At 37.8% G+C, this 22,632-nt stretch overlaps 1 non-coding gene across 1 annotated transcript; it reads left to right on the top strand.

Moving 5' to 3' along the window:
* Positions 1-18,502: 18,502 nt before the first annotated feature.
* LOC141688444 (small nucleolar RNA R71) lies at positions 18,503-18,609 on the top strand. Its single transcript, XR_012561886.1, has one exon. It is a non-coding gene; the product is annotated as a small nucleolar RNA R71 (small nucleolar RNA).
* The last annotated feature ends 4,023 nt before the right edge of the window (positions 18,610-22,632 follow it).

Genomic DNA, 22,632 nt, shown 5'->3' with positions numbered 1-22,632 from the left:
CAAAAGACCCTTCTGAGTACACTGAACCTGACAAAGAAAAAGTTTCCCTAGATAGTGGCTTGCAGCTAATATTGATAGAGTCACTTGACAATGTAATGTACAATAACATTGACAACTGTGACACTGCTAAGCAGATCTGGGAAAAGATTGAAATACTCTGTGAAGGAACTGAGGAAGTTCGATCTAATCAAAGAAAGATACTGATTTAACAGTATGAGGGTTTCATGATTAAGCCAAAAGAAAGTATCACTGATTTGTTTGAAAGGTTTAACAAGCTGATAAATGACTTGCAGCTATATGACAAATACTATGAAGCTGAAGAAGTGAACTTGAAGTTTTTGCTTAAACTCCTTGATCATTTGGAACAGAAAATTTCAGCAATCAGAGAAGGGAGAGACTTGAGCAGAATAACACTGGAAGTTCTATATGAAATCCTAAAAACATATGAATTAGAGATGATTCAAAGGAAATCATTAAGAACTGGTCAAGGGCATGTTATAGATGGTTCAAGTGCTCTAATTGTCAATGAAAGCCAGACCTCTAATGATGATCCAAGATCCCAGATTCTAGTTGCCTCATCAAGTGAGCAAAGAAACAATGATTCACAGGAACAATTCGTACTAGAATTGGAAGAAGATGAGTTCTACACCTTGGATGAACTTGATGAGCTTGATCAGTCAATGGCCTATCTGGCAAGAAAGTTCTCTAACATTAGAGTAAAGAAGCCAAGATTCTTCAAGGGTAAAGGACAATCATTCAACAAAGACAACAGCTGGAAAGGAAAATGAAAGTATACATCTGATTGCAAAAATGGGTACAAAACTGGATCTGTTGACAGATCAAAGATATGGTGCTTCAACTGTGATGAACTAGGCCATTTTGCTACAGAATGAGGGAAACCCAAGAAAGCAAAGAAATACAAAGCTTATCTTGAACTGGAAAAAAGTATGAAGCTCTTCTGAAGAAACAACAAAGCAAAGCTTATATTGCAGAGGGAAAGAGTTGGGATGACTCTGATATTGATGAAGATGAGGAAGTTGGAAATTATGCACTAATGGCCTTGGAGCAAGGAGAATCATCCTCATCAAAATTACAGGTACCAACTCTTACTACCATTGATTTAAATGTGAGTCAATATAAGGAAACTGTAGAGAAGATGAGCACATAATTATTTCACATTCTACAGGTGTGGTTGCTGCTAATGAAGAAGTTAGCAGATTGACAAAGATAAATGAGAAGCTTGAAAATGAAAAACAAGAAGCTGAATTGTTGTTGGTAGAGCTTGAAGCTGTGAAACAAGAGAATGCATATATGAAGAACAAGCTCAAATGTGCAAGTGAGATTGAAGCAGTGTTAAGGCAGAAGCTGGAAAAGAATGAAGTAAAGTTGAAGTCCTTCAAGAATTCATCTGAGTTGGTTGGACAATACCATGAATAAATAAGCCATGTGCAAATATTGCTATTGGTATTGATTATGATCCCTTGAACAACAAGAAGAAAGATACAGGTGACAAAGGAAAAGCAATAGAAAATGAAAATGTTCCAGCTATGTTGAAAAAGGTTGTTTAACCTATGTTCAAGGCATGTGAAGTTAACTTCAGTGAAGAAGAGTTGATTATAAAGAAAGAAATTGCTAATGAAGATAATGAAAGGAAAAATGCATAAGCTACTCAATCTTTCAAAACTGAAGAGAACCTCATGGATAACCAAGGTTCCAAGACACCTGTCAAAGAAACCAAAACTGAAGATGCAAGAACGAAGAAGAAGTATAGAAATGGGAAAATTAGGATAAACAAAAGCAACAATTTTGCTTATGTTACAGATGCTCCAAGAAAAAAATGTGAGAAATGTGGCTCTATGAATCACCTAACTCACCTTTGTAAAAAGGTTGTTAGCAAGCCAGTTGAAGGAGCCTGCAAATACAATGAAGCGGATGTAAATGCTCCCTACTCATTATGTGACAAGTTTGACTGCATTCCTTGCAACTTGAAAGTAATGAAAAGTTGCCACAAGCTGAGAGTAGACATTAAAGAAACAAAAATTTGGTCTACAATAAACAGGGAAAATGCACAACAGTCAATGAATTCTATTTTATCTGAAACAACTCAGTCTATTTCTCCTAAATCAGTTAACAAGAAGAAAGTACCCAAAACTGCTTGGGTTGCTAAACACACTTAAAACTCATTGTGTGTAATAACCCCAAAAATTTTGGACTTTTGTAACCCTTATGAATAGTGATTTTGCTGATTATGCTGAATAAGAAAACTTTTCATGCCACGCTATGTAGCAGTTCTTTTATTGATATTCTGAGATCTTATTAGTACTCTATATGGTATATAAGTGTATGTAAAGATCGTCAGAATCCAAATTCGAACACTTTGATTTTTCCTGAAAATCCACCAGATACCAAAAGAATTGAGTATAAGGTAACGTGATTAAAAGGATTTAAATTCAAGGATTATAACAGAGGATCATAAAAGGAATATAAAATATTGAGAACGGTTAAGGGAACCCAAATAATAAGGTCCCGAATATGATCCCTCAAACGATAAACGAGAACGAAAGTTAAGCGAACCGTATTACAGATCAGCGGTCATTAGCCAAGTAATTATGGGTTAATCAAAGAGATTAAGGGATGATGATGTTATCACACCAATAAAGAGATGACATGTGTTAACAAGATGACTTAGGCATGGTGACATAAGCATGACAAATGGAAGGATTGGTTGGTTGATTGTGAGCCATGCATTTTTCACCATGGTAAAAATAATTTAACAACAAAGTGTAGCAAACAAGCCAAAGAAAATCGTAACACAAATTTGGGAGTTGACTTTGCCAAAAGAAACAAGAAGCTCTCGGTTTCTTCATCATTTCAAGAAGAAGAAAATCAAAAACCAAGATCCAAGCCTTGCTAATTTGTGAGGTAATTATCCAAGGTCCCTTATACTTAGATATGGCTATCCTAGGAATCTAAGCTCCCATTTCCTTCACAATATCTTTTAATAAATCATTGAAGAAGAGAGTGAATAGTGTTTTCAAGAACTTGAAATTTTTGATCTTGTGTTTTTGTTTAGATATAGCTTTTGTAAGGATTTTCAAGGGTTGTTTCAAGCTCCTTAGTTACTTCTACACACCAAGGAAGGTATAATATCTTACCCTAGTCTTACTTTTGAATATTTAGAGCTTGTTATCATTGGTATAGTTCATGAGAATCATGATTCATGTATATTTAGAGTTTGGTTGGATTTGTAATGAGTTTGAGTTGTAAATCTTGTTTATTGGTTAATGAACTTAAGTATAGCTAGTAGTTCATGTTTGGGGTAGTATAATTGGAAAATCTTGAGATTTTGGGGCTGATGTAGTGAGGTTTGGATGGAGTTTTGTTGTAATGTTGGTTGTGAGTTGGTTTGTGATTAATTTGAAGTGGTTAAAACTTGGTAATCGCGTAAACATAGCCGTCGTAATGCCCGTTTTTATACAACTGCTTGTTCTTAGTATTCGGGACAGAGAGCTAACTATTGAATCTGTAACTTTTCCATATTTAGCTAGATTATGTCGTAATCTTCATTTTGATATGTGGTTCGCTTGAATCCGATGTACGGTTTTGGAGAGACGGCCGTTTTAAGTAACGGCGTTTCGCGAACGAACCATTTCCCCTCGCCTTACTTTGAAACCTTGGTTAAGGTCCTTAAATGACTATTTGGAGTATGAAATAATTAAGTAAGGTTAAAGGGTCAGTTGGTAGGGTATTCGCGAAAGCGTCGCCTTAAACTTCGTAATGGTTAATTTATTAAAAATAGTGGAAGCGAGGGTACTCGAGCGACTTATGTGAATCGTTAAGCGCAAAAGCGAACGTTAGGGTCTAATTGGTTAAAGACTAGTTTCTTAAGCGACCGTGGTTTAATTCCAACTTATATGTTATTTATAAGTTACCAGACTTGCCCCAGGCCTTTTACCACCCCCAGTCGCTCAGGCAAGTTTTCTACCCGTATAACTGTTGTTGTGATGTATATATGTATATGCATTATCTTGTGATAAGTGCATGATTATTATTAGCAAAGTCTTGCGATACATTGGAGCATGTGATATGATATTTATATGCATGCCTGTTTCGTAATCTTGATATTCTTTTATCAATTCAAATGCTTATATGTTGCATAATACATATGTTAGAGATAAGCAGTAGTTGCGTATACCCTTAGTATAGGGGACCCAAAGATGAACATTTTCTAAACCGGGAGTCAATGTTCCTGAGTATATTATATATTTATATATATATATATATAGTTTTCAAAACTGTTAATCAAAAAGGTTTATTCGATAACTTTATTTTATTTAATGAATATTATTTTGAATATTCATTCAAGGACTTATGACTCCGCTTATTTTATTTAATGAATATTATTTTGAATATTCATTCGAGGACTTATGAATCCGCTTATTTTATTAAATATTTTTTTTTATTAAAGAATAATGTTTCGATAATCAAACTTATTTTCGATTATTCAAATAAAGTTCGTACTTTCACATAAGTATATCTTTGGTTATTTATTATTCAATTTAAGTCTGAGTTTTGAAACTTCAACTTCAATTATTTTTATAAGGATTATCCTTATGGGAATATTATTTAAATAATAATATTCAGATATTTTCTAACATATCGGGACTGATTTATTTTATTAAATCAGCATTACTCCAAACATTCTTAAAAATATTTTCGAGTCTTCAAAATGATTTTAAAAGTTAGAGCGGATCCCAAAACTCGTTTTCAAATTTAAGATCTTCCTTTCGAAGGAGATTTGAATACTCGCTTAAAAATTTGAGGGATCCAGCTCTGTGGTGTATTTTATATTTGCAACGAGGTTGCTGTTTTGAGAAAACATTTTGATTACTTGCCCAGCGTTCGGGAAGTAAGTCCATCTATTTGAGTCGGCATAAGTAACATGGGCTCAGTTGGCATCCATGAAAGTGTAAGTGGCTCAGTGGGAGTCCATCAATGTGTAAGTGGCTGAGTGGCAATCCAGCATAGGTCTTAATGCGGCCAGGGTGATGACCAGTGGGGAATTCGTCCATCTACTAGTAGAAAAGGTTACTAATTGGTATCTTTGCCTGATCAGCAAGATATCAGGTTTATGCCAAAATTCTCTTTTTTCCAAATTCATTGGAAATGACAACTCTGTTTATACTTGTCATGACAGAGGTTTTCAGGGAATGTATTGAGATATATATATATAGGTGTATATATATATCGGGACTTAGTGAAGTATCTCGTAACTTCATCCCTTTTGAATGATATTTCAAAGATTGAATTTATTCAAGTCTTATCTTGTAGCCTCATCTATGTGATGGACTTTTGAAACTAATTATAATTTGAACAGTGGTAGTTCAAGTAGTATTCGGAAAAGATATAAGTATATTGGAGTATCTTGTAACTTCATCTTTTAAACTTATATCTAGTAAATGATTATCTTATGCATGTCAAAGATTTTCAGAAAAACGTTGAGACAAGGTTAGATATATGAGATCACTTTGCAACGATATTTTTATACAGTTATAAACTGGAACTCTGTGTATATTAGGCATGGAAGAGGACTTCCAAGATTTTGAAAAGTATATATACATATATACTGAATATTTTGCGACTTGGTCGCGTTAAGATATCAAACTTGGTTCATTTTTACTTGACCAAGACTTTCATGAGTACTATGGGAATGCTTGTTAATTATTATACATGTTATTTTGGTGGGCTTGTTGCTCACCCTTGCCTTCTTCTTTCATCACACAACAACAGATAGACAAAATGAACAGGACTAAGCTCCCAATTCGCAAGCGGATAGGAAACGTTCCACAGTTTCCTGTAGGAGTGGATGACGTTGTAGCTGAGGTAGGAACTACCAGTAGGCTAGGTTTTCAACTGTTGATGTATATTTACGAACTGTAATAATGGCAAGGAAAATGTAAATTTATTCAGAAACCCTTTTTAAGGTGTAATGGTTTATAATTGTGGAATAAAATGACTTGTGTTATTTTTGGTACTCATCTCTGAGACTATAACTTGTGGTGTGTGTGTATATTTTGGGGTCACAGTACGCAGTAATTGGTTGTTTATTTAGATTAAGTGTTGTTAAGGGAAATGTAACTCATGAGAACCCGGATCCCCGACCCCGGATTTGGGGGTGTTACATTGTGTGCATGGAAAAATGAAGAAGGTCATATGGATCATAGACAGTGGATGTTCCAGATATATGACAGGTGATAAGGCCCTGCTATCACAATTTGAGGAGAAGGTTGGCCCTTTGGTGACCTTTGGAGACAACAACAAAGGATTCATAATGGGATATGGCAAGATTGTTTTTGGAAATGTTGTTATTGATGATGTAGCACTAGTAGCTGGTCTTGAAGTGAATCTTCTCAGTGTTAGCCAATTTGCAGACAAAGGCTTTGAAGTTTTATTCAACAAAGAAGAATGCACTTTTATCAGCAAGAAAACTTGTGAAATTGCTCTGCAAGGAGCAAGAAAAGGAAGCTTATTTGTTGCAGACTTGGACTCAGAAAATAAGGATGGAATTTGCTGCTTCTACACCAAGGCATCAGAAGAACAAAGCAAGATATGGCATAAAAAGTTGTCTCACTTGAATTTCAAGGCAATTAACACCTTGGTCAAGAAGGAGTTAGTAAGAGACATGCCTAATCTGGAGTTTGCTCAAGTTGAAGTTTGTGAAGCCTGTCAGAAAGAAAAAATGAGAAGATCAAGTCACAAGTCAAAAACTATGAATTCTATAAGTGCACATTTGCAACTTATTCACATGGACCTGTTTGGGCCAGTAAATGTCTTATCAATTTCAAGGAACAAATATGCACTTGTAATGGTGGATTATTTCTCAAGGTATACTTGGGTAGAGTTCATGCACTCTAAAGATGAAAATCATCACATCATAATTGAGCACATAAAGAAGATAGAGAAACAGGCTGAAGATCAAAACTATGTGAAGAGATTGAGAAGTGATAATGGAACAGAATTCAGAAATGCAATATTAAGTGAATTCTACAAAAGTAAAGGCATTGTTCAAGAGTTCTCTGCTGCTAGAACACCTCAACAAATTGGGGTTTTTGAGAGAAAGAACAGAACATTAGTAGAAGCTACAAGAACAATGTTGTAAGATGCTAATCTGCCAACTAGGTTTTGGGAAGAAGCTGTAAATACTGCATGTTACACTCAAAACATATATCTCATTAACAAGGTTCATGGAAAATCACCTTAATCAATCATGTCTAAGAGAAAGCCTACTGTAAAGAATCTTCATGTGTTTGGAAGCAAGTATTACATTTTAAAAGACAACTCTGAATATATGGGAAAATTTGACTCAAAAGTTTTTGAAGCAATTTTTCTAGGATATTCATTGGAGAGAACTACTTACAAGGTCTATGTAATTGATCAAAAAAATCATGGAGAGGGCATATGTGACTTTTGAAGATGACAAGTGTCTAGGCTTGGATTGTCTTGATGAAAATGAAGCTGAAGCCCCTGCATTTGAAAATCTCAACATTAATAGTGAGTCTGATGAAGAGGATAAGGGCATTGCACAACAAATGATGAATGAAGAGACTACTGAACAGGAAAATCATGGGAATGGAAGCTCATCTTAAACACCTGAATTTCACAGTACAAACTCAGGGGGAGAAAGAGAAGAATGATCTACCAGTCATACCAATGATGAAGGAAATGATGAAGGCATAAGTCAACTAACTCACATAAGAAAGTGGGATAAAAGTCACACTAGAGAAGAATATTATTGGTGATACTACTGCTACTGTGAGAATTAGAAGTGCTATTGCCAATAAGTGCCTACATGAATGCTTTATATCTCAAGTAGAACCTAAAAAACTGAAGAAGCTCTAATGGATCCTGATTGGATATCTGCTATGCAAGAAGAGCTGAATCAGTTTGAAAGGAACAAAGTTTGGGAGTTAGTTCATGCACCAAAGAACAGAAGTATAATTGGAACAAAATGGGTGTTCAGGAATAAGATGGATGAAAATGGTATAATTACTAGAAACAAGGCAAGGTTGGTTGCAAAAGGATACTCACAGGAAGAAGAAATTTATTATGATGAAACTTTTGCTCCAGTTGCAAGACTTGAAGTAATAAGGATTTTTCTAGAATTTGCTACACATTCAAATTTTAAAGTATATCGAATGGATATCAAGAGTGCCTTCCTAAATGGTGAGCTAGAAGAAGAGGTTTATGTGCAACAGCCACCTGGCTTTGAAGATCCAGAATTTCCAGATTTTGTGTACAAGTTACTCAAGGCTCTATATGGACTAAAGCAAGCACCTGGAGCTTGGTATGATACATTGTCATAATTATTACTTAAACATGGTTTTACTAAAGGTACTATAGACAAGACTCTCTTCTACAAGAAGCATGGTGATGATATGATCCTAGTTTAGATTTATGTGGATGATATCATCTTTGGTTCTACAAATGAAAAGCTTTGCCAAAGATTCTCCAAGCTTAAGCAGAGTGAATATAAAATGAGTATGATGGGGGAATTAAGTTATTTCCTAGGACTTCAAGTAAGTCAAAGAAGTGATGGAATCTTCATCAGCCAAACTAAGTATGTCAAAGATTTATGGAAAAAGTTTGATATGGTTGACTGTTCACCTGCATCTACACCTATGTCTACAGCAACAAAGTTGGATGAAGATAAAAAGGGAAAAAGTGTAGATATTTCAAGCTATAGAAGGATGATTGGATCATTGCTTTACTTAAATGCAAGTAGACCAGACATCATGTTTACTACATGTCTGTGTGCAAGATTTCAAGCCAATCCAAAAGAATCACATTTGATGGCTGTAAAGAGGATTTTCAAATACTTGAAGGGGACTCCAAACTTGGGATTGTGGTATCCTAAGTGAACTAGTTTTGAAGCTGTTGGCTACACAGATGCAGAGTTTGATGGATGCAGGGTTGACAGAAAGAGCACTAGTGGAAGCTGTCAGTTTCTTGGACAAAGACGTGTATCCTGGTATAGCAAGAAACAACAATCTATGTCAACTTCTACAGCAGTGGCTGAATACATAGCTGCAGGAAGTTGTTGTGCTCAAGTGCTTTGGATTAGAAATCAGCTAATGGACTATGGCCTACTGTTACACAAAATTCCAATTATGTGTGATAATACTAGTGCTATATCTATAGTGGCTAATCCAGTTAATCATTCTAGAACAAAGCACATTGATGTAACGTACCATTTTATTAGAGAACATGCTACAAATGGTACCATTGAGCTCATTTTTGTTCTAACAGAAAAATAATTAGCTGACATTTTAACTAAACCTTTGGATGAAGCAACTTTCACTAGACTTGTAGGTGAAATTGAGATGCTTAATTCTTCATCCTAAGGCAAGAATGTTAGTCGCTAAGCACACGCTAATAATTACGCAAGTATACGCGATCACAAGTAATATAGAATTATTTCTAGTTCATTCCCACAGAGATCGGTTAAATTAACTATGAGATTTATGCACTTATGCAACAATGATATGGCTATTATTCAATGCTAAGACGAATAACAATTTGGTTTTTGATTATACTAGATTAACTATTGAGAATTATACTAGAGAACATTAACTAAGAGATTAAAGAGATGTGAATAATATGTGACACAAACATGGGATTCTAACTTCATTCAATACTTCATTCAATAGCCTTTTCGTTCTTAACCTTAGCATGTAATGGTGATGACACTAATCAGACAACACGAAACTGCTAAACGCCAACTTTCGTTGCACGAATAACATACTACCAGGCATCCACAAAAGAGATAGAAGGTGAATAGACACCAATTATATTGAGACCCTATATGTCTATAGAATTTGACAACATAACGGTTTAATGCACAAGTTATCTATTGTGATTACATTGGGCAAGTAAGATGGCTAAAATTACCTACGAATAATGCATAACAGTAACACATGAACCTATGCTAGCATGGAGAGTTCTAATCCATAAAATATACTTTCACTTCTTTAAAGATTAACACACTATCTTATAAGTTCGCTACGCTCATAAGACGAATAAGCACAACCAATACTAGGTTATCATACAATCACCACACACTAAGACATCGAAACAAATTAACTAAAGAAATCCATAAATAAATCCGCTAGAACCCCACAATAACGATTAGCCCATAATCGGACTCATCATCAACGTCGGTTCCGATGAAAGCATGGTATAATAAATATAGTCTTTATACTGAATAAATAATAAAACAAGTACGAAACAAGAGTATAGGTTCACGAATAAGAAAACTAGCATCCAAAGTTACAACTTAAATAAAGAATCACAAGTATAAACTAGATATTCTCCGCCTTCATTGAATTGTGCTAAAACGGTCTTCTTACGCCTCTCCTTATGCTCTGGTACGTCTCCTTATGAAAAACGTCCTTTATTTAGGTATATATAGCAGCCCATGCATAGTAGAAGTCCTCCAATCAAAAGCCCACAAGAATCAGGATTTTAATTCCCGACTCGGCGCGGCGCGGCCTCGCGCTTGATCAGCGCGGGCGCGCTGTGTCTCTGTACTTCGGGTGCGGCCACGTACTATGACAACGCGGGCGCGCTGGCCTTCTGAAGAAAATTCCATTTTCTTCTTTTCTTGCTGCAATGAGTTGGTCTTCATGAGCTTTATTCCTTGGACACCATCCTAACACCATATTAGCATCAAATCAATGCTAATTCACTTGAATTCCGGATTAATGCCTGAAATGCAAAAATACTAGAAAACACATTAAAACACCAACAACTTGAGTACAAAAACACCAATGCAAAGCTTAATGAAGCGTTATAAAGTGTCATAAATGCCACTCAACATACCCCCAAACTTGAATCGATGCTTGTCCTCAAGCATAAACAGACTCAAAGAACAAAAAATAAAAATAATGCATGAATACAACTATATGAATGCAACGATCCCCATAGAATAACTAAACCAATCAACAAGTAACATCTCAATAAATGCAGTTATTCACATAAAGATCAATCAAACCCCATAAATTAACTTACAAACTAGAGACGTGCGTGTGTGCAAATGCTTACAGATATACCATCGCAACTAGATCAATAATCATGACTCACTACTCATCAAAGTAATCGCAAGGTTATAGATAAAATAAAAGCTAGACTCAAAACAATTTATAACACTTCAATTCTTATATTGGAGTTTTATATGGATTTATGATTTTATTCACAACAAAACAACACAAGTATTCTTATTTGTTCGTGCAATGAGTGAGGTCCATAAAAGACTTATACAATAGTACCCATGTAGCGAGCGTTAGGTTAGCAGATCCCAGACTATAAAAGCCTTAGGTCACTAGGCACAGAGTCCCCTAAGAACTTAATAACTCGAGTACTAAAGAGCCCACTCGTGATCAATTATACATATCACTATTTTTTCTCTTTTTTTCTTTTTTTCTTTCTTTTTTCTGAACGAGTGTGTCTCGCTCCATCTCGCTCAACCCTAGACTACTCATATATATATGAGCTGGCTACTAGCCATTTGACACCTAGACACAACTAGCATTGATATCCAATGTTCTTTAAATTTTAGATATCCATTTTAATTCATTATTAAGATAATATCCTAAATTCTAAATATAAACAAGCGATTAAACCTCGACAAACAAATAAACCATGACCATGATCTAGCCCTCAAGCAACCTATAAGACTTAGTGAAATACAATTATCTCTAGCATGCAAATCAATTCGATAAGGTTTAATATCACTAAGGGATCATGTTAATATGCAAATGCATGAAACTATGTGAACAAACTATCATAAAAACTACAAAAATAAAGAAACTACATGGAAAAATATGCAACTATATGCACTAAACTATCATGAATATGCAAACTATATGCGACTCACACAAAACATATTCCTCCAACTACTACCCCCAAACTTAAAATATTCACTGTCCTCAGTGAAGGTAATAGTAAGGAATCAAGCATACCTACTCCGAATCAGGATCCTTACCCCCAACGGGTGGAGTGTCAGGCGTGTCTGGAGGTGGATACGGAGTCCTCACCAAATACTAGCCACTGGATGTCAACACATGTGGCTCTGAATGCAATCCCCAATGCCTGGGTGAGATCACATGCAAACTTGCTATGAATGTCATGCATAGCATCCATCCTCCTCGCTAGACGCCTATACTGCGTCGAACTCAAACCAACTCCCACATCTGCTCATGCTCCCTTCTGCTCCTACTGCAATGGTCCAGCCTCTTCACCCAACTGAGACCTCCAAGCGGCTCTGCTCATGTGAGTAGCCCCAGTGGTCAAAAGAATATCCAAGCCCTCTCAAATCAGGATTGCCTCCATCCCACTCTTGCATCGTTGACAAGGTGGTGCTGTCAATCGGAGCACTCAGAATCTGGAGCTGCTTGTGTGCTGGCCAATGAACATCAACTGCTACACACAGCTTCGTCACAATGGACGCATAGGGTATAGATACCGTAGTACTCCCTCGCAAGAACCTCAAAATACCTTGATGGATAACCATCCCCAAATCCACATAGTCGCCCTGAAGAATACCCCACAATAGACGAGCATGCTCCACATGCACATGAGATGATGGCATGATGTTAGCACAGATAAACGAATTCCAAGCACGTGCAAATATGTTCATGCACGAAGCAGAGAACGTGGAATAATCAGTTGTACCCCTCTTGAACTTCCAGTGAGTCTCAGGCACACAAAGAGTAGAAACTATCAAATCCAAATCATACTCCTCTGGAGTCTTCTCGTTCCAAATATCCTGACCGGGCTTCCTCGCGGACTGCTCAATCACCCTCCTTATCGCATCAGCACTGTACTCCACCGTCATCCCCCGAACCACAGTGAAATTATTCTTCTCTGCCTTCACATTAGCATAGAACTTACGAACCACAATCATGGGCACAGTAGCAGGTGCCTCGCAAAAAGCAACCTAGCCCATCTCCAAGATCATCTCCAACAACTTACCATCTTTCCCTGATGGCAGAAAACCATGCTCCTTGGCTATAGGCTTCGAGAGAAGCCTCGTATACTCCGCTTCAGCTTCAGGAGTCGAAAACCTTGGCCTCACACCACCTACACTCGAAAAATCAGTGGTGCTACTGCTTACTTGAGTTCGCTGTCTTTTGGGTGCCATTGAGATTGAATAAGAGAGAAAAAAAGATAAGTGTTTGAGAGAAAATTGTGTTTGAGAATTTGAGAAGTGATGGAGAAGTTTGTGTATAAGTGTGTGTGTGTATATAGGAGGTTGGAACAGAATTAGATATGGAATAGAATTGGAAATTGATTATTGGAATAGTGGGAATAATGGGTTTTATTTAGAGAGGGAAATTTGGGATGTGGAAGAGTAAAAATTGGGTGGAAATTGATTTTCTATTAAAAATCCTGATTTTCTCTTCACAAACTGCCTTTTATTTTTTTCTGAAACAGGGACCCGGCGCGGCCGCGCGCTAGACCGGCGCGGCCGCGCGCTAGACCAGCGCGGGCGCGCTCACTTCTGCCAAATCAGTGCGGCCGCACGCTAGATCAGCGCGGGCGTGCTCAGTTTCTGGAATTCCAACGCGGGCGCGCTCTGCTTCTGAAGTTGGCCCTAAAATTTTCTGTTTTTCTGATTTTTTTTTGTGTTTTTCTCCTTTCTCCTTGCTTCCTCTATCTACTAATGTACAAAAAACTTGGGTTGCCTCCCAAGAAGCGTTTGTTTTATGTCGTTAGCTTGACGTAGAAATACGAGATCAAACGGACAATAAAATGGCACTAACCACCTCGCGGTTTGTCGTGTCACCATAGTAATGCTTCAACCATTGACCATTTACCTTGAATGCTTGGCCCGGATCATTCTCAAAAATCTCCACAGCTCCATGTGGAAACACAGTTTTGATTATGAAAGGCCCTGACCATCTTAACTTCAATTTTCCAGGAAAAAGACGAAGACGAGAGTTAAACAAAAGAACTTGTTACCCCGACACAAATCATTTGAGCACTAGACCACTATCGTGCCACCTCTTAACTTGCTCCTTATACATTTTATTATTTTCATAAGCTTGAAGTCAAAACTCATCGAGTTCATTCAATTGAAGCATCCTCTTCTTTTCAGCTGCATCTAAATCAAGATTCAACTTCTTCAAAGCCCAATATGCTTTATGCTCGAGCTCCACCGACAAATGACACCCCTTACCATAAATCAACTGAAATGGCGATATTCCTAATGGAGTCTTGTATGTTGTTCTATACGCCCAAATAACTTCATCAAGCTTCAAAGACCAATCTTTTCTTGATGAACACACAACCTTCTCTAAAATGTGCTTGACTCTTTATTAGATACCTCAGCTTGACCATTCTTCTGAGGATGATAAGCTGTAGCAATGCGATGATTCACATTATACCTTTGCATCAAAGCAGTGAACTTGCGATTGCAAAAATGCGACCCCTCATCACTGATTATGACTCTCGGAGTTTCAAATCTTGTGAATATCTGCTTATGAAGAAAATCAAGCACTACCTTCGCATCGTTCGTTGGCAACGCCTTGACTTCAACCCATTTCGACATATAATTGATTGCCAATAAGATATACTGATTGTTACAAGATGAGACAAATGGCCCCATGAAGTCAATTCCCCAAACATCGAAGACTTCAACCTCGAGAAGCACATTACGAGGCATCTCATCCCTTTTGGACATTGCCCACACATTGACATTGATCATATTTTAAAACGAACTGATGAGCATCTTTAAATAAAGTTGGCCAAAAGAAACCTGCTTGAAGAATATGAGCTGTTGTCTTTTCTCCACCATAATGTCTTCCGTAAGCTGTGGAGTGGCAATCTCGCAAGATCCCCCCCCTTTCGTTGTAAGAAATACATCTCCTGATGATTTGGTCAGCTCCTTGTCGAAAAAGAAACGGCTCATCCCACATATACCACTTCACTTCATGTAGAAACTTCTTCCTTTGAGCGTACGACAAGTCGGGAGGCATGATATTACTCACAAGGTAGTTCACAATGTCTGCAAACCACGGTTCTTCCTCTTGCACTCCAAATAGCTGCTCATCGGGAAAAGACTCATTTATTAATGTTTTATCTATTGAAGTTGCACTTGGATCCTCTAAACGAGAGAGATGATCAGCGACTTGATTCTCAGTACCTTTTATGTCCTTGATCTCTAACTCAAATTCCTGAAGCAAAAGAACCCATCTGATCAATCTAGGCTTCGAGTCCTTCTTCGAGACGAGATATCGAATTGCAGCATGATCAGTGAAAACTATCACCTTCGTCCCAAGCAGATAAGATCGAAATTTCTAAAAACCATAGACAATAACCAAAAGTTCTTTCTTCGTAGTAGTATAATTCAGCTGAGCACCATTTAGGGTCTTACTCGCATAGTAGACCACATGAAATATGTTGTTCTTTCTCTGCCCAAGAACTGCTCCAACTGCATAGTCGCTTGCATCACACATCATCTCAAAAGGTTCACTCCAATCAGGTGCAGTGATGACAGGTGTTGTGATTAAACTCTTCTTTAAGAACTCAAAAGCAGCCAAACACTCATCATCAAATTTAAACAGGACATCCTTCTCCAGGAGATTGCACAAAGGTTTAGAAATTTTTGAGAAGTCCTTGATGAACCGCCTGTAGAAGCCCGCATGACCAAGAAAACTGCGAACTCCCTTAACAGAAATTGGTGGGGGGAGATTTTTGATGACCCCCACTTTGGCTTTGTCCACCTCAAGATCCTTACTAGAGACCTTGTGCCCAAAAATAATGCCCTGTCGCACCATAAAGTGACATTTCTCCCAATTGAGAACCAGATTGGTCTCAACACACCTCTTGAGAATGTCGTCTAGATTCTGCAAGCATTCATCAAATTAATCGCCAAACATAGAGAAATCGTCCATGAACACCTCCACATTCTGACCAATCATATCAGAGAAGATAGCCATCATGCATCTCTGAAATGTGGCCGGTGCTCTACATAACCCAAAAGAAACCCTTCGAAAGGCGAAAATACCAAATAGACAAGTGAAAGTAGTCTTCTCCTGATCTTCTGGAGCAATGAAAATTTGATTATAGCCCGAATAGCCATCCAGAAGACAGTAGTACTCATGCCCAGCCAATCTGTCAAGCATACGATCAATAAACGGCAGAGGGAAGTGATCTTTTCTCGTGGCCTTGTTCAGCTTCCTATAATCCATGCAAACTCTCCACCCCCGTGACTGTTCTAGTAGGAATGAGCTCATTCTTCTCATTAGAAACGACTGTGATACCTCCTTTTTTTGGTACACACTGAACTGAACTCATCCAAGAACTATCAGAAATGGGATAGATAATCCCTGCATCCAGCCACTTAAGAATTTCCTTCTTCACGACTTCCTTCATGATAGGATTTAGCCTTCTTTGTTGCTCAACAGTAGGCTTACTACCTTCCTATAGCAGAATTTTATGCATACAATAAGAAGGGCTGATTCCCTTGATATTAGCTATCGTCCATCCAATTGCCTCTCAGAATTCTCAAGAGTTTTTCCTCATCGCTACCTGAAAGGTCAGATGCAATAATAACAGGCAAAGTAGATGCATCACCTAAAAATACATACCTCAAATGTTCAGGTAAAGGCTTAAGCTCAAGAGTAGGATATTCCTCAATATATGGCTTGAGGCGCTTAGGAGCTTTGTTCAACTCCTCCATTCCCAGAGATTCAAAAGGCATATCAATCTTCCTCCTCCAGGGAGAAGCATTCATAAATTGCAACTGCTCATCCCCTTCATCATCTTCAATATCGGAGTTCCCCAACAAGGCTTTTTCTAAGGCATCGGACCTTAGCAATTGATCAAGTTCTGAAGTAACCACAGAATCAACCAAATCCACTTTTAAGCACTCCTCGTTTTCCGTAGGGAACTTCATCGCATTGAACATATTAAAAGTTACATCCTGATCCAACACTCGCATGGTGAGCTCACCTTTCTACACATCAATCAAGGTTCGGCCAGTCTCCAAGAAAGGTCTTCCCAAGATTATGGGAATCTTCTTATCCTCCTCGAAATCAAGAATTACAAAATCAGCAGGAAAGATGAGTTTATCCACCTTGACCAAAACATCCTCAACAATGCCTCGTGGATAAGTAATCGAATGATCAGCCAACTGTAAAGTCATATAAGTAGGCTTTGGATCAGGTAAATCCAACTTCTTGAAGATTGACAAAGGCATCAGATTGATGCTAGCTCCCAAGTCACATAAGCATTTGTCAAATGAACACCTTTCCAATGGTGCATGGAATAGTGAAGCTTCCAGGATCTTTAAGCTTCGGAGGTAACTTCTGTTGCAGCACAACACTGCATTCCTCCTGAGAGCAATGGTCTCTAAGTCATCAAGCTTCACCTTCCGAGAGAGAATACCTTTCATAAACTTCGCATAACTAGGCATTTGTTCAAGATCTTCAGCGAAAGGTATGTTGATGTGAAGTTTCTTGAACACCTCCAAAAACTTCTCAAACTACTTATCCAGCTTTTTCTTCTGCAGTCTCTTAGGAAAAGGAGGTGGAGGATAGATCTGTTTCTCCCCTGTATTACCCTCAGGAGTGTGCTCAACAGTAGTCTTCCTTGGTTCCACTTCTGCTTCCTTCTGCACTTCTTCTTTTTCAGCCTCAACTTCAGAATCTGGAGTCTTAGCTTTTTCAGGATTTGCAACCTTACCAGACCTCAATGTAATTGCTTTAACATGCTCCTTAGCTTCCTTCTTGCTTGTCACTTCAGTATCACTTGGAAGTGTGCCAAGTTGACGATTCAATAATGCATTAGCAATCTGCCCAATCTGATTCTCCAAAGTCTTGATATAAACAGCTTGGCTCTTGCACATGAGCCTCAACTCCTCCAGTTCAGATTTTTCATTCGACTGTTGCAGCTGGAGTTGTTGCCTCGGTGCATAATACGATTGCTGGAAACCAGGGGGTTGTACTGCTTTGTTGAGTACTGCTGATAAGGCTGTTGAACCACATTCTGAGTGTTGCTCTAGCTGAAATTGGGATGATTACGGTTGTTAGGATGATAGGTGGCTGGCACAGGTTGTTGCGACCTCTGAAAGTTGCTCACGAACTGAGCTGATTCACTAGAAATAGCACACTGATCAGTCTCATGGGCACCAGCACAAAGCTCACAGACACTAGTGATTTGATTAACTCCATAATTAGCCAAAGTGTCCACCTTCATCGTCAAAGCCTTAAGTTGGGTAGTTATAGCAGTTGCTGTATCCAACTCCAAAATTCCTGTTACTTTACCCTGAGTTAGTCTCTAAGAAGGATTCTGGTATTCATTAGCAGCCATTAGTTCGATTAATTCATAAGCTTCATTGTAGCTCTTAGCCCACAAGGCTCCTCCTGATGCTGCATCGAGCATGGGTCTAGAAGTAGCACCCAATCCATTGTAGGAATATTTTATAATCATCCAATCAGGTATGCCATGGTGTGGGCACTTCCTTAGCATCTCCTTATATCGATCCCAAGCCTCACACAAAGATTCTCCAGTTTGCTGTGCAAACTGAGTAAGAGCATTTCTGATTGCAGTAGTCTTTGCCATAGGAAAGAATTGAGTGAGAAACTTTTGAGCAAGATCCTCACATGTGGTGATAGACCATGGTGGTAGAGAATGTAACCAGCACTTTACTTTATCCCTCGGAGAGAATGGGAAAAGTCTCAACTTGATAGCATCTTCAATCACCCCATTGAACTTAAAAGTGTCACAGATTTCGATGAAATCCCTGATGTGCATGTTGGGGTCTTCTGTAGGAGAACCCTCAAACTGAACTGAGTTCTGTATCGTCTGAATCGTGCTCGACTTGATCTCAAAGATGTTGGCCGAGATGGCTGGTCTGATGATGCTTGACTAAATATCATTGATCTTAGGCTGAGGATAGTCCATCAAAGCCTTCAGAATTTCTGCTTGATCTCCTATCACTACTAAAGCTGGTTCCTCGACTTTCTCTTCTCCTTCTACTTTCTCTCCTTCCTAAAAAACTTCCCTTCGAATCACTACAGCTTCTTCCTCGGCTTGATCCAGAGTTCTCTTATGAGCCAGCGAATGCGTATGCATACACGCTCGCTAGAGTACCTGAAACACATCAAGGAAAAGAGTAGGTAAGTAACAATGTCCGTGTCAATGAACTTTAACGATCACTGATGACAAACACATAAACTAAAAGTTAACACGGTGTCCCCGGCAGCGGCGCCAAAAACTTGTTAGTCGCTAAGCACGCGCTAATAATTCATGCAAGTATACGCGATCGCAAGTAATATAGAATTATTTCTAGTTCATTCCCATAGAGACCGGTTAAATTAACTATGAGATTTATGCACTTATGCAACAATGATATGGCTATTATTCAATGCTAAGACGAATAACAATTTGGGTTTTGATTATACTACGATTAACTATTGAGAATTATACTAGAGAATATTAACTCAGAGATTAAAGAGATGTGAATAATATGTGACACAAACATGGGATTCTAACTTCATTAAATACTTCATTCGATAGCCTTTTCGTTCTTAACCTTAGCATGTAATGGTGATGACACTAATCAGACAACACAAAACTACTAAATGCCAACTTTCGTTGCATGAATAACATACTACCAGGCATCCACAAAAAAGATATAAGCTCAATAGACACCGATTATATTGAGACCCTATATGTCTATAGAATTTGACAACATAACGGTTTAATTCACAAGTTATCTATCGTGATTACATAGGGCAAGTAAGATGGTTAAAATTACCAACAAATCATGCATAACAGTAACACATGAACCTATGCTAGCATGGCAAGTTCTAATCCTTAAATTCACATTCGCTTCATTAAAGATTAACACACTATCTTATAAGTTCGCAACTCTCATAAGACGAATAAGCACAACCAATACTAGGTTATCATACAATCACCACACACTAAGGCATTGAAACAAATTAACTAAAGAAATCCATAAATAAATCCTCTAGAACCCCACGATAACGATTAGCCCATAATCGAACTCATCATCAACGTGGGTTCCGATGAAAGCATGGTATAATAAACGTAGTCTTTATATTGAATAAATAATAAACCAAGTATGAAACAAGAGTATAGGTTCACGAATAAGAAAACTAGCATCCAAAGTTACAACTTAAACAAAAAATCAAAAGTATAAACTAGATCTTCTTCGCCTTCGTTGAATTGTGCTAAAACGATCTTCTTACGCCTTCTCCTTGTGCTCTGGTATGTCTCCTTGTGAAAAACGTCCTTTATTTAGGTGTATATAACAGCCCATGCATAGTAGAAGTCTTGTTAGTCCCTTAACAATATAGCAAGAATTACAGAAGGGGGGGTTGAATGGAATTCTTGAACCTTTTTCTTGAAATAAAATGTTCAACTCGATTATGGATATATTTGTTTTGATTAGCACAATGCGGAATGTAAACTTGAATGAATCAAAACATAAGTAATTAAAAACAAGAGTCTTTAAAAACTTTCTGGTGGATTTAAACAATTCCACCAGAGATATATATAATATATCGAGAGGACTCTGTGTGCAGAAATGCTCACAGCTGCTTACAAAATAGAACTGCTGAGAACACAGGAAATGCTAAGGATAGTGCTTACAAAGATTTCTCTGTTGTTGTTTCTTAGCTATCTTAGTTGTTTTTCTATTTGCTACTCTCTTGGTTTATATATTACCAAGATTACAAAGTCAAAAGAACTGAACAAATATAAAATCTAACAGTCTTGATCTTTGCTGCTTTTTGTCCTCTATTACCCAGTTAATGGGCTTCCACAGTGTACTTGTATCCAACTCAACGGCTGTGTGTCAGCTTTCACTGTTCAACTGATGTTTGAATCTTGATATTATCATCTGTCGACTTTCAGATCATCCGTCGATGACTTAATTGATCATCCGTCGACTGCTATGTTAAACATCCGTTGATAGTCATTTGATCATCCGTCGAAGCTTTGTTAAGCATCCGTTGGTAGCTATTTTGGTCATTCGTCGAAGCTTTGTTAATCATCCGTTGGTAGCTATTTTGTCACTTGACTTCATTTCACTTATACAGAATTACAAGACATTGCTTATGTACAGTTAATCAACCTATTCTGCATATCTAGTTAAAGTCAACATGACTTATATGCTACTTCAGATTCTATACAAAGGTGCATACAACACTGTGCTACAAACTTATTATTATATAAGCTACTCACTCGATGGATAATAAGTTAATCATCCGTCGGGACTATAATGAGTTATCCGTCGAGACTATAATTCTTAACCGTCAAGTGCTACATTATTTCACTAAGTAAAATCTACTTAGATGTTTTGTTTAGGTAATCATCAAGTACACAACATATTCATAATAATCTCCCCCAATTTATGTCTACTGGAATTGTAGCCATAAATTAAGAGATACTTGATGATAACAAAACATCCTAAACATATATCTTTAAAGATAAGTAGATAAAACTGAAAGTGCTTCAATTTAAACAAAAATGTACAAGGTTTGGCTCACAGTCAGTTCAAGATGCTCCTCTAGTCTGAGCAGATTTTTCTAGTTTCTTGAAGGTCTGGATCTTCTTCCAAGCTTTCTGTTGTTTTCTTCAATTTGATTCTGGAGATGTCTGTGGAATTCTAATTCATCATATTCTGAGAGATCTAACATTTCTTGCATTTCCAAGAGAGTCTCATTGCTAGAGATACTCAATTGGTCTTCTAATCTGAAGAATCTTCTCACACCCTTGTCATCCATGAATTCCATCAGCCAGTAGGGCCTTAGATGCACTCTTCTCCCTGTGTATGGGATGATAAGAGTTTTGGGTAGTGCATCTTTGGCTCTAACACTCCTTAGCTCTTCAATCTTCTTCAATACTAATCTTCTTGCAGTTACATTGAACCCAAAGTTTTTCTTGAAGGATGAATAGACTTTGATCAACACAGCTTGGCTTTCTTGAAGTATCCTGTGAAGAGGCCACTGAATCTCCCTTCCCCCTTTGTACTTGAACACCAACCTTTCAGGTAGGTTTCTGTATGCATCAATTGCCCTTACCTCAGGTTTAGATCTGAGAATTCTTTGATGTCACACAAGTACAAGTAGTCTCCCCTGTTGACCTTGGGTTGAGCTTTGACTACTGACTTGGATTTGAGAGGTGACAGCTTCACTTTCTTGACTGCCCTTGATTTTGTCCTTCTTGGCTTAGTAAGAATTGGCAAGTTGAAGTCAGGAATTGGTAATTTATCCCACTCTATTGGCTCATCCTTTGGCACAATAGGCTCTCCATGTATGTTCCTGTAGGGGTCCACCACCCTTATGTCTTCAAACACCACACAGGGCTTTGATGCTTGAGTTTCAGCTTGAGTGGATTCCTTTGGAAATTGATCTTCCAATTCCTTGTCAACAACATCCAACTTTCTTTTTGTTCTTTTAGCCAGTTCTTTCTTTCTTGAGGATTTCTTCTGTTCTTCAATCTTCTTCTCTGATTCAGTAGCTTGAGATGGTTGAGAGGGAATTTGTTGAGAAGAATTCACAGCCTGTAGCTTGTCCAAGATAGCAAACTGTTCTTTCT

Source organism: Apium graveolens, chromosome 9 (genome assembly GCF_009905375.1).
Source record: "Apium graveolens cultivar Ventura chromosome 9, ASM990537v1, whole genome shotgun sequence".
NCBI classification, from domain to species: domain Eukaryota; kingdom Viridiplantae; phylum Streptophyta; class Magnoliopsida; order Apiales; family Apiaceae; genus Apium; species Apium graveolens.
Note: the sequence above shows the minus strand (reverse complement) of the source record. Positions and strands in the feature narration are given on the sequence as shown.